At 41.5% G+C, this 20015-nt stretch overlaps 1 pseudogene; it reads left to right on the top strand.

The window, feature by feature from the left end:
- LOC109091872 overlaps positions 1-19638 on the top strand; it is a 57382-nt pseudogene extending 37744 nt beyond the window's left edge.
- Positions 19639-20015: the final 377 nt, after the last annotated feature.

The raw sequence follows: 20015 nt of genomic DNA, 5'->3' as shown, positions 1-20015 counted from the left end.
TATTGGGTGTTTACACAGAAACGACAACGGTGGTGTGATCTAAAAAAAAATCTCAAGGATATGCGTTTTCAGTTCCCAAAACACTGTTGTTGTGTAAACGAGCAGGCAAAATGCATAAAAGGTTTCCCGTTTTTGGCTGAAAATGTTGTCGTGTAAACGGCCCCTTAGTTGAATATATTTGCCATTGTGTGACAATCAAGACTTTTTTTTTTTTTCATTTCCAGCCTAAACTGATAGTTCATCTGTTTGTCATCAGCTTTAATTTCAGCCTCCAATGAAAAATGAAAAAAGCCTACTTTCCTGTATTCGTCTATATCTCTCACGGACACAAGAAGCTGCAGAGAGCTAGTGAAACCTGTCACAAAAAACTGCCCGTATTGTTCTGGTTTCCATTTTTAAACTGGTCATCCTGGTCTCTTCATGGTTCATCCTGCTCTTACAAGTTTAGTGCTCCCAAATGACCTGTCCTGGTTTTCCATGTGATCACGGGAAGAGAACAGGGCACAGAATGTCCTTGAACTCACTGTACACTAATAGGTCAATTATGTCATGTTACATTCAGAGATTACTTTTATCGTTAGGTTTTATTATAAGATCAGGGTAATTGTCTTCTTAGAATCTGATTTTATAGAGCTATAACATTGTAAAATAAAAACAAACAAAGAAATGTTTTTGATTAATGGCTTAAAAGGATAGTTCACCCAAAAATGAATATTCTGTCATCATTTACTCATGCTGAAGTTGTACCCAAGCCTGTATTAATTTTGTTTTTTTTCTGCTGAACATAAAAGAGACTTTGAAGAACATTGGTAACCAAACAGTTGCTGGTCCACACTGACTTCAATAGTATGAAAAAATATTATGGAAGTCCGTGGGGACCAGCAACTGTTTGTTTGGAAAAACTTGAGGGTGAGTAAATGATTTTTTGGTGGACTATCCCTTTAAAAGCTGCAGTAGGAACTAACAAAGCATACTGTAACTTAATTTTTTTGTATTTTTGAACCAAAAACCTATGAAAAACTCACATTCGTTGATTATATAGTCTTGGCACATATCTTGACACACATATGTTACAGTACATGAAATAAGTCTAATGTTCAAAAGGGATGTTTTAATGTCTAACTTTATTATTTGACAAACCAAACAAACAAAAAATCTATAATTGAATACTTCTTGCACTCAAATATGGAACTGGAATGCTGTAATTATTGTTTACATTTTAAATATAGCAAAATATTTTTTTTCATAAGATTCATACTGTAATTGCATTCTGTAACAATGTCCTCGGATTTTGTTTGGGTCTTTCTTTTTTTCTATTTTTGGATATTTATATGTTTGATTCTGTGATGAGTTTTATGAGTTCTTCATTGTCTTATTTGTGATATTGTATTCTTTTTTTTTTTTTTTGTATTACACTTTTAAAATACATTTTGAAACAATAATATCTCATGCAACTATTTAAAGGATTGTACTGTTTTGGCAACCTCAGCAGAACAGAATCAGCAGACAGGGAGGAGATAAATAGATTGTGTGTCCAAGTTTACATCTCGGATTTCAGGGGCAACAAAGATCCTTCACCATGTTCTCTCCTCCCAAACCCTCACCCCTCAAAAACTGAAGCCATCCCTATGGACTCTCTGGACTTGTAGACCCCACTAATTTCCTCTGTTATTATTATCCATTATAACAGGAAGTTTAAGTTGGATGGTTTGTCACTTCAAAAAATGGCAATAGGTTTTAGTTATGTGACAGCCAAGAATTATAATTTAGTGATGAGAGAAGACTCTTTTGCAAATGTTCTTCTTGAAAATGTAATCAATTAAATCTCTACTAATCTTTCAAACTCTAAGTGTCTGTATATAATATGTATTCTTTTATTAATTTGTATGGCTTGTTTTGTGGCTAATCAGGCCAATAAGAGACAATTAACTATGACTCACACACACATACACACACACACCTATCTATCTATCTATCTATCTATCTATCTATATCTAAACACACACAGGATACTTGAGGATCCTTAAAACCCCATGAAAACAAGATATAGAAATGTATAATTAAAAAAATGTCTACATTATAAAACCATATTGACACTGGTTCATGGATCACCGAGATCCAATCTTGATTTCAGAGTTTTTAAGTATATGTTTTCCTAAGCAACCAATAAGCAGCCCCATTGGCGGATTGTACGTTTCATTGAACTGTTGTCATATTCCGGTCCCCACAAGAACTTATGTTAATACTGGGTAAAAACAGAAACTTAATTAAACAAAAACATTTTTGTATACTGCTGGGATAAAAAAAAGAGCTCAAGGTCAAGCTAATAAAGGAATTTCTGATAATTATTTGTTTTTAGCACCAGCAAACCAGTCAAAGACTGACGAGAGAAAACAAGCATGGCTTGCAACGCTTAAAGGAATACTCCACCCCAAAATGAAAATTTTGTCATTAATCACTTACCCCCATGTAGTTCCAAACCTGTAAATCTTTGTTCGTCTTCGAAACACGTTTTAAGATATTTTGGCTTGTGACTGTACCATAAACTGCCAAGTAAAATACACTGTTAAGGTCCAGAAAGTATGAAAAGCATCATCAGAATAGTCCATCTGCCATCAGTGATTCAATCGTAACGTTATGAAGCGATGAGAATACTTTTTGTATGCGAATAAAAAAAAAAAAACGACTTTATTCAACAATTCGTCTCCTCTGTGACTCTCCATTTCACCGAAGCGCCTTTTTGGAGAATATGAGCTGAACGCAAGCAGCGTATGCTATTCTGTGTCAGCTACGACACAAGGATGTGCTGTTTTCTTTCAAATCAAAACATAAATACATGTAGAAAATGTATCCTTGTGGTGCGGCTGACACAGAAGAGCATAACCTTGCTGCGTTCAGCTCATATTCTCCAAAATGGCACTACAGTGATGTGGAGAGAGACAGAGGAGACAAATTGTTGAATGAAGTAGTTATTTTTGTTTTATTCTTGTAAAATAAGTATTCTCGTTGCTTCACAATGTTATGGGTGAACCACTGATGGCAGATGGGCTATTCTGATGATGCTTTTCATACTTTTCTGGACTTTGACAGTGTATTTTACTTGGCAGTCAATTGAACTGTCACAAGCCTCCCGATTTTCGTCCAAAATATCTAAAATTGTGTTCCGAAGACGAACGAAGCTTTTAAGGGTTTGGAACGACATGGGGGTAAGGGATTAATGTCAAAATTTTAATTTTGGGGAAGAGTATCCCTTTAAGTGAAAATACTTCTCAAAGAAGGTATATATACTGTATGTGTTCTTATCATTTTTTGGACAAAAAGTGCGCTAGTTTTCCAGTATGAGTCAGGAAAGAATTCTGCGTTAAGAAAAAAAACTTCTAAAGGAACCTGTGGAGAGTTTTTAGATGTGAAAATATTCCTGAAAGTGAATACAAATACATTTCATTTTCACCATCTGGTGACGTAAATGGTAGCAGGTGCATACAGCAGTAAATATTAGGGTATGCAGTGATTATGATGTATAGAGGTGACCTTTAGAAAAATGACCTGATATAGGGAAAGCACGAGCGAGCAAGGGAGGGGTGGAGTTTCAGCAGCTGAGTGAACTGATCTATTGAAGGTCAGATCATGCAGTGTACTGCTACTATTGAGATCCTCTTTATATAGCTTCCCACCCAGCAGACACAGCCAGGCTTAAGGAGGGTCAAAATGGGACTGGCTTCACTCGGTTGGGTCTATGTTTGTGTAATGTTGGTCCTAAAGTTGATTTGTACCTTCCTATAATCTTCCATTACTCATGAGCACTTGTATATCTCATTTTCTCTCACATAGACAAAGTAGTAATATAAAAGGGCATTTGAAGTGTGTCTTGTGCATGTGGCCCTGTCAATCATCTCAGTATGTTCCTCTGTTCTACTCCATTCTCTGAATGGTGCAAGTGTACATGTGACCTTACAACAGAGACCAGCCCCCTCTCTGTCACTCAACTACCTCTCTAATTCCCTCTGGTGGATCCAGCGACTGCACTTCCAAGTTCTTGGTCCAAAGATCCAAAGATCTTGAATCTTTGAACCCCATAAGAAACTGCTCTTCTTGGGTGGATACAAACATATTTTATATAAACTGTTTGACTGTATTTGTGTGAGGGAGCAACTGCAAGATGATAGCTTCACGTAGCTGGCTGTTGGGGTTTATCGTAGCTCTGTTTTGCACAGGACCGTTCGGGGATTCTGTGCAGGCTGAAGAAAAGCTGAGAAGTGAGGAAGCCGAGGTGCTGATTGGTCTGGACCCTACTGGAGGTGAGAAAGAGGAGGTGGCTGATGAGAAGGAGGTTGGAGATGTATCTGAAGAAGTAGATGAAGAGATGGGAGGAGGTGGGGAAGCAGAGGGAGCTGAAGATGAAGACAATGGAGAGGAAGCTTCTGAGGAAGAGGAGATAACTAAGGAGGCAGAAGCAGCTGAGGCAGAAGCTGAGGATGAGGAAGAGGATGACGCAGAAGAGGGAGCAGATGAAGAAGAAGAGGGGGAATACACAGAGGAAGAGCTAGAATTGGCAGAAGAGGAGGAGGCAGAGGAAGAGGAGGTAGAAGTACTAGAAGGATTAGCAGAAGAAGAGGATTCAGCACAACAGATAACAGAGGAAGAAGAAACAGCCGCAGAGGATGAGGGAGCGCCAGGTGAGGAAGAGGAAGAGGTAGATGAGGAGAAGGAAACTGCTGATGAAGATGAGGAGGAGGCTGGAGATGAAGGTGAAGATGAAGAGACCACAGTTGAAGATACTGTTGAAGGTAACTAGTGAATTAATCATTAAATAGCCTTCACAATCAACGTTAAGTGTTTTTACTTACACTGAAAACTGAAATATTTTTAGAGTATATTTACATGAAAAATGCTAGGAAACAACTAACTAAGAGACTTCAAGTAGAAATTCTCAAGTAAATTTGACTGACACATGAAGTTTTCTTAAGAACTAATGTAAAAAATAATATTAATGATAAAACATACCGTATTTAAGTTCGTGAGTTATGTTTACTTTAACATATTACTTTAACATACTACTTGCTACAATTCATCAATCAATAATACTGATAATGCACTTTATTAAAATTGTTAGTCTTGACCACAAATGACACGTTCCAAAACTTAATGCCTCTCAGTGAGTCTATGAAGTCACACAATGTCCCTAAAATAGATCACTATATCAGAACAGCTACAGCAGCTGAAATATTCCAACCACTTGAAGTCCTTTCTGGCTGAATGTTGTTGACATGAACCTAACACATGGCGTATGTGTTACATATACTCAGTGGCGGCTCGTGGGTTTTAAAATAGAGGAGGCACACTAATTGTATTGGTCTGGGATCCCTGCCGATTATTATTATTATTCGTTTAACCGCTTTAAAATGCAATTGGTTGCTTTTAGACAGAAAACGTAAAGAAAACGACACACATACAACAATATAAAATAATTTCACTTACCTGTCCTTTCACCTAAGGCAAACATCCATCCCTTCTTGAAAGTCTGTGTTAAAAGAGAGCTGCCTGTTGTGCCATTTAATATAGCTGACTGCTGTATTATATATCCAGCTTAGACGTGTTTTCCCTTTTTTAATTTGTATATATACTGTTTCAATGACAGCTTTGTAAATCTGTTGGCGATCAAATATAAAATATAGCTGCTCATAAGTACTTCGTGCCTCATAAGTACTACGTTCAAACTGTAAAATGTAATTTACGTCTCTATGATGATTGGATGATATACCAGAAGGGAGGCTATAGCCCATAGACAGTAAAATATGATGATTGTATGTTTTTTTTGTAGGGAGTCTTCAGCGCTGAAAGTGAACACTTGATGCTGATTGGCTATTTTTTTTTTTTTACTAACGGAGGCACAAGCATCTTCCCCTCCCCTTCTCTGTCATCTAGCGGTTATAATTACATCAGCAGATTCGGCACATTCGCGATAGACATGCAGCGCTTTACAACTTCATTAACATTTTTATGGTATTACAACTGTGACATTACAAACAAAAAATACACATTCTGAGACATGAACTGAAATTAATTGTGAATTTTATTAACATTAAATAGTCCTCCTCCCATTTTCACCTCATTTCAATTTTGGGGAGGCTATGCCTCCCATGAAGAGCCGCCACTGCATACTGTATACTCGACTGTTTGGCCAGCTCTGAAACCTAGAGTTTATCATCAACATACAATTCAGCAAAATCAAAATGCATTTGAGTTTATATCTAAAAATTAACAAAGCAACCGTATCTATCTCACTAGCTTTCCCTTGACTAACTGCTTTATGATTAAACAAATTCCATTTTTGCACCCCGCAATTCATTTTAATGCTAGATGGTTGGAGACTTTGAGTTAATGTAAACAGAATAATTCAAGTTGTCTTGTTTTGTTGTGATTACACAAATTTTCAGCATCCATTTTATATGAAGTTTCATAAACAAGAATAGTGTTTATTTCAGATCTTTTTATTAGCATTTTCAGTGACATTTACAGAACTACAAAAATAGTGTTTTTCATAGTAGATACATTAGATAAATGTGTCTACCTGCAGGGTCCGAAAATAATAAGTAATAAGAGCAGAAAGCAAACAGAACAGAAAGTCTACATTAAAGGTGACCTGTTATGCCCCTTTTTACAAGATGTAAAATAAGTCTCTGATGTCCCCAGTGTGTGTGAAGTTTTAGTTCAAAAAAACCTTACAGATCATTTTCTATAGCTAGTTAAAATTGCCACTTTTAGGGTATGAGCCAAAACGTGCAGTTTTCGTCTTTCCCTTTAAAAATGCAAATGAGCTGGTGCTCCCGGAGAAGAGGGTGGAGCCTCAAGAGCTCAAGCTCCGGCAATACTGGTGCTAGCTTTTGCAAATAAACACTCCACTATTAGCCTGTTATCTTTACAGAAAACGCACTCGGTTTAAAAGTCAGTCATCTGATTGTACTGTGCATAAAAAAAGCACTTTATGTATTACACAGATGGGAGCATGATGCAATAAAAATAACTCATGGTGCCATACAAACTTTATAATCCCTATTTGTGATTATGGGCTCCACTAATTCCGGTGGTTGATTTCACATTGCTTTCATATGCAATTTTAGCTCCCACATTCCTATTTACGATCATTCTGGTAGCACGTGATGGCAGCATCAGTGAAAACAGATAGACAATGGTAGCTTTAGGAACATTAGCCTTACAAAGTGCCAAGAAACTCTTCCAGAATGGCAATTTGGAAAACTAACGTGTGATACTTACTTCTTCTGGAGAGGAAACGTTAGCTGGATCACGAACAGTTGGTACTGCTACATCCTTCAGGAGCAACTTTTGTGCAAAACCTGCTTTATACTGACCCTCATTCACAAAGTAGTCCGGTGTAAAATGATTTGCACAGACATAAACTAATTTTCTTTGAAAACAAAATTAATCCACCTCTTCTTCAGTGGCTCAGATTTTGGGAGTAAATGGAGAGAGCTATGTGGATTAATACATCCAGCTACAGAACACCTTAAACGTTTGGGAGACATTCTCGTCAGTGCAGCAATGGCGGACTGTGTACAAATCACTGTGAACTCACTCAGGGCGGTTCTGTTAAAGCGGCAGTGTCTGTCAACATTCGTGGGTGGGGCCTGTGGCTATTGTGATGTCACATTAGCACCAAGTCAGAAAACAGGTAGTTGCGAGACTCTGCTTATGATTTATGGGATTACAAAAAAAAAAGAAAGGAGTGGGTGGATTTTTATCATTATAGGGTGGTTGTGTACACACATTGCCAACACACATTCATGTCCAAACACCATGCAAAAGTAAATTTTCCATAATAGGTCCCCTTTAAGAAGGACCAAGCACTGAACCCTGCACCCCAATGATTAGCCGATGTGACTTTGACACATATTCTCTCCAGGAAACCTTAGAGCTGATAAACATAAATATTTCAATGTATTGACAGAAACATTGACAGCACTAGTCTGTAGCTTTCAACTGTTGTAGGGTTAGGTGTTGTGGGGTCATCCAGGCCTGCTTAAATATAGTGGGAAATTAGCCAAACGCATTGATATGATAGAATGGAGTTGAAAAGATGTCTTGTACAAGATCCTGTGAATAGTCTGCACGTGTCTGAAGTGTTGCTGATCTTGTTTCAGTAGTAAGTGACCTTGGCAGCAGAAACAAGTGAAGGAGAGGGAGGAGATGAGAGATTGATACTTGCTCAAGTCAGCGGTGATTCAGAGAGAATGACAGACAACTGGAGAAAAAGGTGTTTAGAGAACTGTAAGAAAGCGACAAGATTGTGGTTAGGGATACAGTTAATGGTGAGCCTGTTTACTTGCATTGTGTGCTGCAGTGAAAAATGAGGCCAGAAATTCTAGGAAGTCAGCTGGTTGAGGTTTGTCCAGGTGGATGTTAGTCAATGTGGCTACCATCAGAGACATTGTGAACTTTGGCAGTAGCAGTAATTGACATTCTAAGTATGTGCTTTTGCAGATAAAAGAGAGAGGAATGAATTTCCAAAGTTGAAGACAAAGTTGATAAAAAGGATTGAGGGAGTTGCCATGTCGTCTGTGCAGATCCATGTCTGTCAGACCAAAACATTTTAAGAGGTTTGACTGAATGGCCAAGGCAGTGGTATAGTCAGCCAACTGGCAGTTCCAACAGATAGAAAGACTGTAAGTGTCACGGCGTGATAAAGGACAGGAGGCAACTGCAAGTAATAATGAGGTTTATTAAGAATATGTGATGATGACTGGCTTTTGGAGAATTACGCAGGGACTTCGGTGGCAGCACAGACAGGTGAGTAGATTCCCTTGAGTGCGATGATGGAAGTGGTGAAGACCTGACAATTCCCTTGAGTGCATTGGTGGAGATAGTGATGAATTAACAATCCCCTTGAGTGCGTTGGTGGAATTGGTGAAGGCGAGGTATCCGTACTGATAACATAAATCCAGAGACGACCAAACAGGAAACAGAGCATGAAGCAGGAACGCTGAATCTCGAACAGACAAACACCACGCGGACCTCACACAACGATCTGACAAACAAGAGACAAAAGACCGGGCATTAAATAGGCTGCTGTAACGAGCCGAACCTGCCGCTGATCAGCCGATCAGCGGTAACACCCACATGAAACAATTAACATGACGTCACAACAAACCAGCAGGAGACAGTGGATTCATGAACCGTGACAGTACCCCTCCTCCTAAGGACGCCTCCTGGCGTCCCCAGAACCGCTTACCTGTCGATTGTAATCATCGATAAGAGAGTGATCCAGGATGTCCCTAGCAGGTACCCAACTTCTCTCCTCCGGACCGTAACCTTCCCAGTCCACCAAGTACTGGAATCCGCGTCCCCTCCGTCTAGAGTCCAGAATGCGATTGACCGAATAAGTGGTCTCCCCATCTACGAGTCGCGGCGGGGGGGGAACCGGGGTAGGCGGATTAATAGGGGGATGAAAAAACGGGCTTAATTTTAGACACATGAAAGGCGGGATGAATTCTCCTGTACGCAGGAGGGAGTTTGAGGCGGACTGCCACCGGACTAATGATCTTGGTGACAGTAAACGGGCCAATAAATTTGGGAGCCAACTTATTAGATACGGAGCGGAGAGGAATATTCTTAGTAGAAAGCCACACTTTTTGACCCACGATGTATACGGGAGGCCTAGACCGGTGGCGATCGGCTTTAGCCTTGGTGCGCGCCCCCACTTGGAGTAGAGTCTCGCGGGCTCTAGTCCAAGTGCGGTGACACCTCTGGATGAAGGCGTGAACGGAGGGGACTGCGACTTCGGATTCCAGACTGGGAAAAATAGGTGGCTGGTAACCTACACTACATTCAAATGGTGATAGGCCCGTAGCTGATATGGGTAAGGTATTGTGGGCGTACTCCACCATCGACAATTGTTGGCTCCAGGAGGAAGGATTCTTGGAAACCAAACATCGCAACACCCTTTCCAAATCTTGGTTGGCTCTTTCGGTTTGACCATTGCTCTGGGGATGAAACCCTGAGGACAGACTTACAGTCGCCCCCAGTAATCTACAGAACTCTCGCCAAAATTTGGACACAAATTGGGGTCCCCTGTTGGAAACCACGTCTATCGGGATGCCATGTAACCGAAAGATGTGATCTACAATGTTCACCGCTGTCTCCTTGGCTGAGGGTAATTTGGGCAAGGGAATAATATGGGCCGCCTTCGAGAACCGGTCCACCACGGTCAAAACTACCGTGTTGCCCTGAGAGGGCGGGAGGGCGGTGATAAAATCTAGAGCGATGTGGGACCAGGGTCTCGAAGGCACCCGGCAGCGGTTGAAGTAACCCATCAGGGGGTCGATTGGAAGTCTTACCAGTGGCACAAACCGAGCAAGCCAACACAAAACTGTGAATGTCGCGAGCCATCAATGGCCACCAGAATCGTTGCTTGACCAAAAACTTAGTACGGTTATATTTTTTGGGTTGATGGGTTTTTTGGAGAATTTTGTGTGTATTTTTACATTTATATTTCTAAGTTTTTTTGATTTAAAGGGCTTAAAGATAGAAATCTACTGTGAATTAGAAAAATGTTGGGCATGGCCGAAAGTTTATGTGGGGTGTAAATATACTCGTCTAATTTGCATATTATGACGTCACCGGGGGCGGCCATCTCGAATTTCATAATATTCTGGAAATATTAGATATTGAATTGATGTTTGAACTTATTTGCATGTTTTTTTTTGTGTGTGTGTCTTTTTATCCTCATTCCAAATGATCAGAAAAGAGGAATCCAACAATAAAACAGGAAAAAAAGAACAAAATTATTACTATATTACTACACTATATAGTAGTAAAAAGCATGTGACCAGTAGCCTACTTTTTGATCAGTTCATCAGTAATATTCAGGAAATAATAGATATTGAATGGATGTTTGAAATTATTTGCAAGTTTTTTTTTTTTTTGTTTGTTTGTTTGTTTTTTGTCTTTTTATTCTCATTCCAAATGATCAGGAAAAAAAAAGAAAAAGAAAAAAGAACGGAAAAGTAGTAAATTATTACTATATTACTGTGCCATGGTAAAATGCATGTCCCTATTTTTTTTTATCAGTTGACCAGCTATCTAACCAATCAGGTATCTAGGCGACACAGTTTATAGTTATTGAGAGTATGGGTCCTCTCATTGCATGGCACAGCGCAGAGCGCACCTACTCACTGACCGCACCTGTACTGTCTGCCAGCGGCCTTTAGAGCGCTCGCGATCAGCAACAGCTCTCCTATGGACACTATGACCACGTTCACCCCTGCCACCCTCATCCCCGTTGGGCAAAGGGTCGAGATGATCATTTGTTTGTGCTTCGTGAACACTCTCGCCTTGTACGGCGGCACCATTGCGCTGCAAAGATGTACCGGGAGAAGCGCGACCATTAGATGACCGATCGTCATTTCCAAAAGGCAAATATTCCCCTTCAGAGTCAGAATCAGCGAATAACATTTGCAATACATCCTCACGGTACAAATTTGTATTAGCCATTTGCCGATTTTTCTCTCATAAATCTCACCATTTACTCGCACGCTATGAACTGAACTGCTTCCGCATCAATGACACGAGAGCTCACTTGCTCTGCTATTTCCTCGAACACTTTGAATAGGAACATGACGTAATGATGGTCTAGAATCTAAGTACTACATGTCTGCCATCTAGTGGTAGGGAATACAAATGAGATATTACACCATATTAGGAACTACAGTCTATTTTATTAAGTATGACGTCTTGTCGCAATTTTGCGACTTTGGCGCTTAGAGGGTTAACTCCTGGATGGCAAGCCACATTAGAACAATGTCCCCACTGGATAACGTTGGACCGTAATCCCTCCGGCACAAATAAGCGATTCGGTGGGCACCCGGGCGGAGGCATTACCCCTTCTAAGGCTGTCTTAACCTTCGATTCGATCTCCCATGTGAGTGTGGAGACCACTAATGTCTCAGGGAAAATACACTCGGGAGTGGATGGGCGTTCGGAACGGTCAAAAATACGTGATAAAGAATCGGGTTTAATATTTTTGGAACCCGGGCGGTACGAGATAGTAAAATCAAAACGTCCCAGTCAGAAAAAAAGTGCCCACCAGCCTGCCTGGAGTTCAACCTTTTAGCCGTACTAATATATTCTAAGTTCTTCTGGTCAGTCCATACAATAAAAGGAACCCCCGATCCCTCTAACCAGTGGCGCCACTCCTCCAATGCCATCTTGACTGCCAACAACTCTCGGTTACCAATATCGTAATTTCGTTCGGCTGGAGATAAACGATAAGAAAAGTACGCGCATGGGTGGACCTAGTCATCTGAGGAAGAACGCTGAGATAACACCGCTCCTACCCCCACCTCCGATGCATCGACCTCCACCACAAAAACTGACGTGATGGGTCAGGGGTTATCAAGATTGGGGCTGAAACAAAGCAGCTCTTCAGTTTGGCAAACACAGCCTCGACTGTGTCTGACCACCTGAATGTAGTCTTGGTGGAGGTCAAGGCGGTCAGAGGTGCGGCTAGTTGGCTGAAGTTGCGAATAAACCGCCGATAGAAGTTGGCGAACCCCAGAAACCTCTGTAGGGCCTTAAGGGAATCTGGACTTGGCCACTCTACCACATCCTTAACTTTCTCGGGATCCATGCGTATTCCCTCAGTCGACACGATATACCCCAAAAATTGAACCGACTGTGCATGAAACTCGCATTTCTCCGCCTTGACAAAAAGCCCATTCTCTAGCAACCTCTGAAGCACTCGTCGAACGTGCTGCACATGTTCCTGGAGAGAAGAAGAAAAAATCAATATGTCGTCCAGGTAGACATATATGAACTGATCAATCATATCTCGCAGCACGTCGTTGACGAGTGCCTAGAAGACCACTGGAAGGGCATGACCAAATATTCAAAGTGCCCCCTGGGGGTATTAAAAGCGGTCTTCCATTCATCCCCCTCCCTGATGCGGACCAAATGATAAGCATTACGTAAGTCCAGTTTTGTGAAAATCGACGATCCCCTGCAACCTCTCGAAGGCTGAAGACATCAACGGCAAAGGATAAGTATTCTTGACCGTGATGTCGTTCAGTCCCCGGTAATCAATACAAGGTCGCAGTGAGCCGTCCTTCTTTCCCACAAAAAAGAACCCCGCCCCCGCTGGAGAAGAGGAAGGGCGGATGAACCTGGAAGCTAGAGAATCAGAAATATATTTCTCCATAGCCTCCCTCTCTGGAACCGAAAGTGAATATAATTTGCCCTTAGGCGGAGACTTACCCAGACAGTAATTTTATGGCACAGTCGTAGGGACGATGCGGAGGAAGAGAAGCAGCACGAGACTTACTGAACACTTCCTTCAGGTGGAGGTACTCCGCGGGCACGTTAGACAAATCCACCACCTCCTCCTGCAACACAGACATAGAAACAGACGGACAGGCAGACACTAAACAAGACTCGTGACATCCTTGACACCAAGTTAATATGGTATTTGAAGACCAGTCTACTTTCGGGTTGTGGAGGAGGAGCCAGGGGTGACCAAGCCCTCTCGTTGGCCAGAGGGGAGTCAAGGATGTGGAATGAAATGGTTTCAGAGTGATTGCCAGAGGTGATGAGGGTGATGTCTTCAGTGACATGAGATATGACCGGAAGCTTCTGTCCATTGAGGGCTTGAACTGTGATGTGGTGCGAAAGGGGTCTGAGAGGAATGTGAAGACGGTGTGCTAGTGTGCTGTCCATGAAATTACCTTCTGCCCCTGAGTCCAGTAGTGCTTGACAGTTGTGGGTCTGTGCTGCCCACCTTAGCCTTACCGGAAGGAGCGTGGATGATGATGAGGTCTTCTCGGCGGAGATCCCACCCGATAGTAGCCTCATACGTACTACCGGGCCTGGCCTTTTACCGGGCAGGTGTAAGCGTGGTGCCCGGTTCCCCCGCAGTAGAGACAAAGGCCCAGGGACCTCCGCCTCTCCTTCTCCTCCCGGGAAAGCGGAGCTCGCCCTACCTGCATGGGCTCGTGATCGTAGGAGGGGCTGGCCGCGTCCCCGCCGCTGGACCGCACGTTCGGCTGGGACCAAGATGTGGAACTGGGTAAACTCCGCCTCTCCATCCGCGTCAGCCGTGATTAGACCCGCAAAGCCAGTTCGATGAGGCCATTCAGTGAAGTAGGGAGGTCCAGGGCGTAGATCTCCTTCTGGACGCGGTCAGCCAGCCCATGCAGGAACATGTCCCACTGCGCCTCCTCGTTCCAATGACCACTATAGACACTCGGGTACGGAACTCGATGGAATAGTCCGAGACGGATCTTTCATGCTGCCGTAGTTCCGCGAGCTTCCTGGCCGCCTCCCTCCCGGCGACAGCCCGATCAAAGACCCGTCTCATCTTGGCGGAGAGTGACTGGAACGAGGCGCAGCATGGATCCTGGTTCTCCCACACCGCCGTTCCCCCATAATGCCGCCCTCCCAGTGAGCAATGTGAGCACAAATGCCACCTTGGCCCTCTCGTTGGCGAAGGTTCTGGGTTGAAGGGAAAAATGCATGTCACAGCGGGTTAAGAAAGCTCTACAGTAGTTAGGCTCACCCGAATATGACTCCGGAATGGGAAGCCGTGGTTCCGGCTGGGAGGGGGCTTCCGAAGGGGCTGGCAGAACGGCCGGTGTGAGCGGTGCAGTGGGAGCTTGTAGTAACTGCAGTTGTTGGGTGAGCTCGGACACCTGCGTCACCAAAGCCTGAACCGCGCGACCAGTGTCGTTAAGATTCCTCTCCTGGGAGTCCATCCTTCGAACACTGGCGCTGAGGAAATCCTCCAGAGCAGACTGTTGATTACTCGCTGCCTCGATTGTTGGTCAGATCGTTCTGTCACGGCGTGATAAAGGACAGGAGGCAACTGCAAGTAATAATGACGTTTATTAAGAATATGTGATGATGACTGGCTTTTGGAGAATGACGCAGGGACTTCGGTGGCAGCACAGACAGGTGAGTAGATTCCCTTGAGTGCGATGATGGAAGTGGTGAAGACCTGACAATTCCCTTGAGTGCGTTGGTGGAGATAGTGATGAATTAACAATCCCCTTGAGTGCGTTGGTGGAATTGGTGAAGGCGAGGTATCCGTACTGATAACATAAATCCAGAGACGACCAAACAGGAAACAGAGCATGAAGCAGGAACGCTGAATCTTGAACAGACAAACACCACGCGGACCTCACACAATGATCTGACAAACAAAGAGACGAAAAGACCGGGCATTAAATAGGCTGCTGTAACGAGCTGAACCTGCCGCTGATCAGCCGATCAGTGGTAACACCCACATGAAACAATTAACATGACGTCACAACAAACCAGCAGGAGACGGTGCATTCATGAACCGTGACAGTAAGTGTAGGTACCCCGGAGTGGACGTCTTCCTATGGTAAACAACAAGAAGGTAGTAAGATGGAGTATTAAGGAACGCCAGGGGTGTCCAATCCTGCTCCTGGAGGGAAGTTTATCTCTAACACACCTGCCTGGAAGTGTCTAGTGATCCTGGTTGGTTCAGGTGTGTTTAATTAGTGCTGGACCTAAGCTCTGCTGGAAGGTGGCACTCTAGGAACATAATTGGACAAACCCTACTGTAAGCCCGAAACACAAATGCACAATTTTAGCAAGTGACACTGCTCTACTTGGCTACGATGCATGTAGACTGTACGATGATGACTCCTACGGACTCGTACGCTATGACGCACATTACTATAGAACAATAAAACATCATCAGAATGCGCTAGTGCTAAACAAAAAGAGCATGATAAATCACACTTTAGCTGTTGAAATAAAAACGCAAATAAAATCCATCTTTGAACCTCTCTCACTGTACGACACAGGACCACCGATTAGGAGCCACGATCACCGAAATTGCCACGATTGTTTCATTATGCCAATCTTTCGTCTGGTACAGCCGAAAATTGTGCAGTGTGTTTCGAGCTGTAGGTGCCACATTGGCTGCATTCCAATTCACTTTTAGACATGCATTCGCAAACTTCCCTAAGCACTTACCCACAGGGGAATCCCCGCCTTCATTTTGAAGTAACTTCGTCAAGTGGATGAGGGAAGTTTACATAGACACATCCTGAACCCCTCAATTTTGACCAAGGGAGTGAGTCTGCTTCATATACATACACACTTCAGGGCGCTCTGTAGACCACAATGTAACATGACTATAATGTCATTGCAGATCAAGCAGAGCCATTCCAAGGGTTCTGCCAGTAGTGGGTACTCATGCAACGGAATCAACAACGTACCTCTGAGTAAATGTGATTTGTTTTTGGTGTTTTTTACAAAAGGAGAGCTTCCACTTCCTCTTCAGAATCACCTATTAATTGAAGTTTCGCAAAGCTTCCTCTTCACCCATTACTGTTGCTACATGTTCTCATGTAGTGAAAATTACATCGTGGAGCATCGTGGAGAGGAAACTGACAACGCAATGACAGACAGATCAGGTTACTTTTTGTATCAAACAAAGCCTCAGCTTTTAAATTTTCATTTTTTAAAAGAAATTCAAACAATACAATTTTGTGGCTCTTTAATGTTTTGTGACAGATCACTGTAGCACCTCAGTTCAAGCGTCACATAAAGTGATCATCTAATACAAGTGCCCATACTAGTTATAGCATGAAATAAACATAAATGAACATCAGAAGGTATCTTGTTTCACAAGATGTCAATACGTTATACAAATACATTAATCTACTCTCCTGTTTGGTTTGTTGGACAAAAATAGCAGATTAGGTGTTATGACTGGTCAGATCACCTGTCAATCAAACTCCCTGTCAAGGGTCAGTTAAGTACTTGTCCAGTGATTGCTTTATAGTTGAGTGTCTTAACCAGCTGCAACAAGGCCTAAAGACGGGCACACAATGCACAATTTTAGCCCCAATATTCAATCGTCAACAGTTTTGTGGAAATTGCTGACAAATGCCAGAAATCTGAGGCAAATCAGTGCTCGTTCACGTGAGTGACAATCTCATTAGTGTGTTATCAAAGAGGCAATCTGAGAGAAGCACCGATGCCGGTGAGAGATCTGTCGGCGACTCACAATCCTTCAATGTAAAATTTGTTTTGACAGGAAATTACATTGGCAACGACCTACAGCAAATGAGAGAGCACGATACACGGGTAACTGAAAGTTCAAGGGGAGGAGTCAATATACCTGCAACAGAATATGAAAAAGCAACCATTCTCTCCTTCATATTCTTCTCTTTAAATATTTATTTTTCACTGCAAATCAGCGTACAGAAAAACTGGATTGCAATCTTTTTGTGGAGGTGTTTTTGACAGGAATATTAAGGTCTTTGTTAAACCTAATTTCTCTCTCTCTCTCTCTCTCTCTCTCTCTCTCTGTAGAAACTGCCAATGAGGAATATGTAGAGGGAGAAGAGTTGGTCTCCACGAAGGATGTAATGTATAGCTCAGGCTCTTTCTGTGCCCTTTGCTCAGTCTGTGAGGTAACCATGCTTCTACCTCACTGCACTTACATTACTGACTCACACATGCCCCAGTCCCTACTCATGTTAAGAGAGTTTTTAATTGGGCCTTGGGCAAAAATGTGCCCTAATTTAAAGGATTAGTTCACTTCCAGAATAATTTTTTTCTAATTTACTCACTCCCATGTCATCTAAGATGTTCATGTCTTTCTTTCTTCAGTCAAAAAGAAATAAAGGTTTTTCTCTGTATAGTGGTCAATGGGTTGAAGGTCCAAATTGCAGTTTCAGTGAAGCTTCAAAGGGCTCTACATGATCCCAGCCGAGGAATAAGGGTCTCATCTAGTGAAACGATCTATCATTTAAAAAAAAATAAAAAATTATATACTTTTTAATCACAAGTTCTGATCTTGCACTAGCTCTATGATGCGCGTCCATGACTTCACGCATTACTTAAACATGTTGAAAATTGATGTTTATTCTGGAAGCGAACTAATCCTTTAAAATAAGGGACAATTTATATTGCCATTTACTAAAGTCATTTATATTAGTAAGCAGCGATTAAGAAAGCCATTGAAAATGCCAGAGTTTGTTCAGTATGTATGCTTACTCACTGAATCCTGCAGTCTCACGGATTATCTCTTCATAAACAAAAAAAAAAAAAAACTGGTGCTATGATGAAAACAAGATTTTCATTTTGTGTAGACAGTCTGAAGCTGTAGGCATCATTACAAATTCAGAAGCAATAATCAACAATAATTTGTCATAATATTGCAGTTCTGCTATATAATGAATTCGTTTAATTCTATAATTTATGTAGGCTATTTACGGTATGTAACATCATCTGACTGCTGTGAAAATATATGCATGTCACCTTTTAAGCAGCATTAAATAATCATGCTACGTCAGATGCAGTTTTGCAGTGAAAAAACTACTTTTGTTGATGTTGATAAAATTATTATTAATAGTCGGTAGTATTTTGATTAAGTACTGAACAGTGCATGAGGTATTTTACATATTTTTCAATTACTTTTAGGTGATAATTTCACCTATTTTTAGCACACACTAAACCCACTGAACTTTAGTATAACCCATGAACTTACTTAAGTATAGATTTGGTGTGATTCCTAAACTTCCCCAGTAAATAGCAGAGGTGTAGCTTACTACTCTATCTCTGTCCTCCTCTCTCTTTCCTCTCAGCACTGCGGTACCTGTGACAAATGTCCCTGTGAGGAAGGGGACACGTCAGCACACTGCAATCACTGTGAAGTAGGTTTTCTTTCTTAATTAGACCAAAATTCATATTAATAAAGGCCAAAAGTATGTGGACACCTGAACACTACACCTCATTTAACAGCAAAAAAACAAACAAACAAAAAAAAAACATTTATATGACGAACATGTTATGCATCACCTACCCTCTTATCTTCTTCTTCCACAGGATTGTTCCTACTGTTACGTTTGTCCTGTGATATGTGAAACAGTCTGCCAGCCAGGTATGATGCTACTATTAATAGGATACACACTCTTGATTAATTTGAGAGTATCAAAGTTCACTTAGCTTATGCTGAACCAAACACTATTATTTGTTAGCATTATATATGTTATGTAATTACTTTCAGTCTTTTTTTGGATTATATTTTTGGAATGTTTGTTTGTTTTTAGGTGGAATTCTTGATGTACTGAGCGGTTCTCTCTACCAGTAAGGATGCAACATCTGTTCAAAACAACACTTGCAGAATAGTCACATTATGAATCAATTCATACCTGTTATCAGCATAGTTTCAGGTTAAGCCTTATTTGTGTGTTTTTTTTGTCCTCTACTTCACCTACAGGAAGGTAAACATGTTGCTCTGAATACGTTCAGCATTCTTCACAGCGCCATCTCTTGGTGAACAGAGGAACTACAGACTAGCACTCAAGTCATTCATTTGTAGGCCTATCTATTTGACTGGCAAGATCTGGGTATTCTCACTCTGAGGCCAGCAATGAGAGTGGACAACCTATCTTTAATACAGTATAAGCAAGGAACTGCCAGGACCTTAATGTTTACCATTTAATGGCACTTTAAAGGTGACTTTACAGACTGCATTAACTGAATAACAAATATGGTTACGTGCATATGATCTCATTTAGTACTTATATAATATTTCACAATATTACTGTTTTTGACTGTATTTTTGATCAAATAAATACAGTATTGGTGAACATAAGACTCTTCTTTCAAAACAAACAAACAAACAAAAAAAATTTGCCACCAGATTGCGGGCCAGAACATATTCATCAAAGGATAATTTAATAAATTAATTGATGAAAAATGCATTTAGAATTGCCTGCGACAGTCTGTTTACAGTGTCTTTTGTAACTGGTAGTGAGCTGTCTGTGTTAAATCCTGTAGGAAGACAGTCATTAACAAAAAGCCACATTTGAGTGGCGGTGTCCAGCAGAGTATGTGAGCGGAGTGAAGCATCAACAATTTCCCCTCCGAGCATTTAATATTCAGTAGCCTTTTTAAAAGGAACAAACTAATTCCTTGAGAACTATAATTCCCGCTCATGTCCATTGTATCATCATAGACTT

Source organism: Cyprinus carpio, chromosome B12 (assembly GCF_018340385.1).
Source record: "Cyprinus carpio isolate SPL01 chromosome B12, ASM1834038v1, whole genome shotgun sequence".
Classification (NCBI taxonomy): Eukaryota; Metazoa; Chordata; class Actinopteri; order Cypriniformes; family Cyprinidae; genus Cyprinus; species Cyprinus carpio.
Note: the sequence above shows the minus strand (reverse complement) of the source record. Positions and strands in the feature narration are given on the sequence as shown.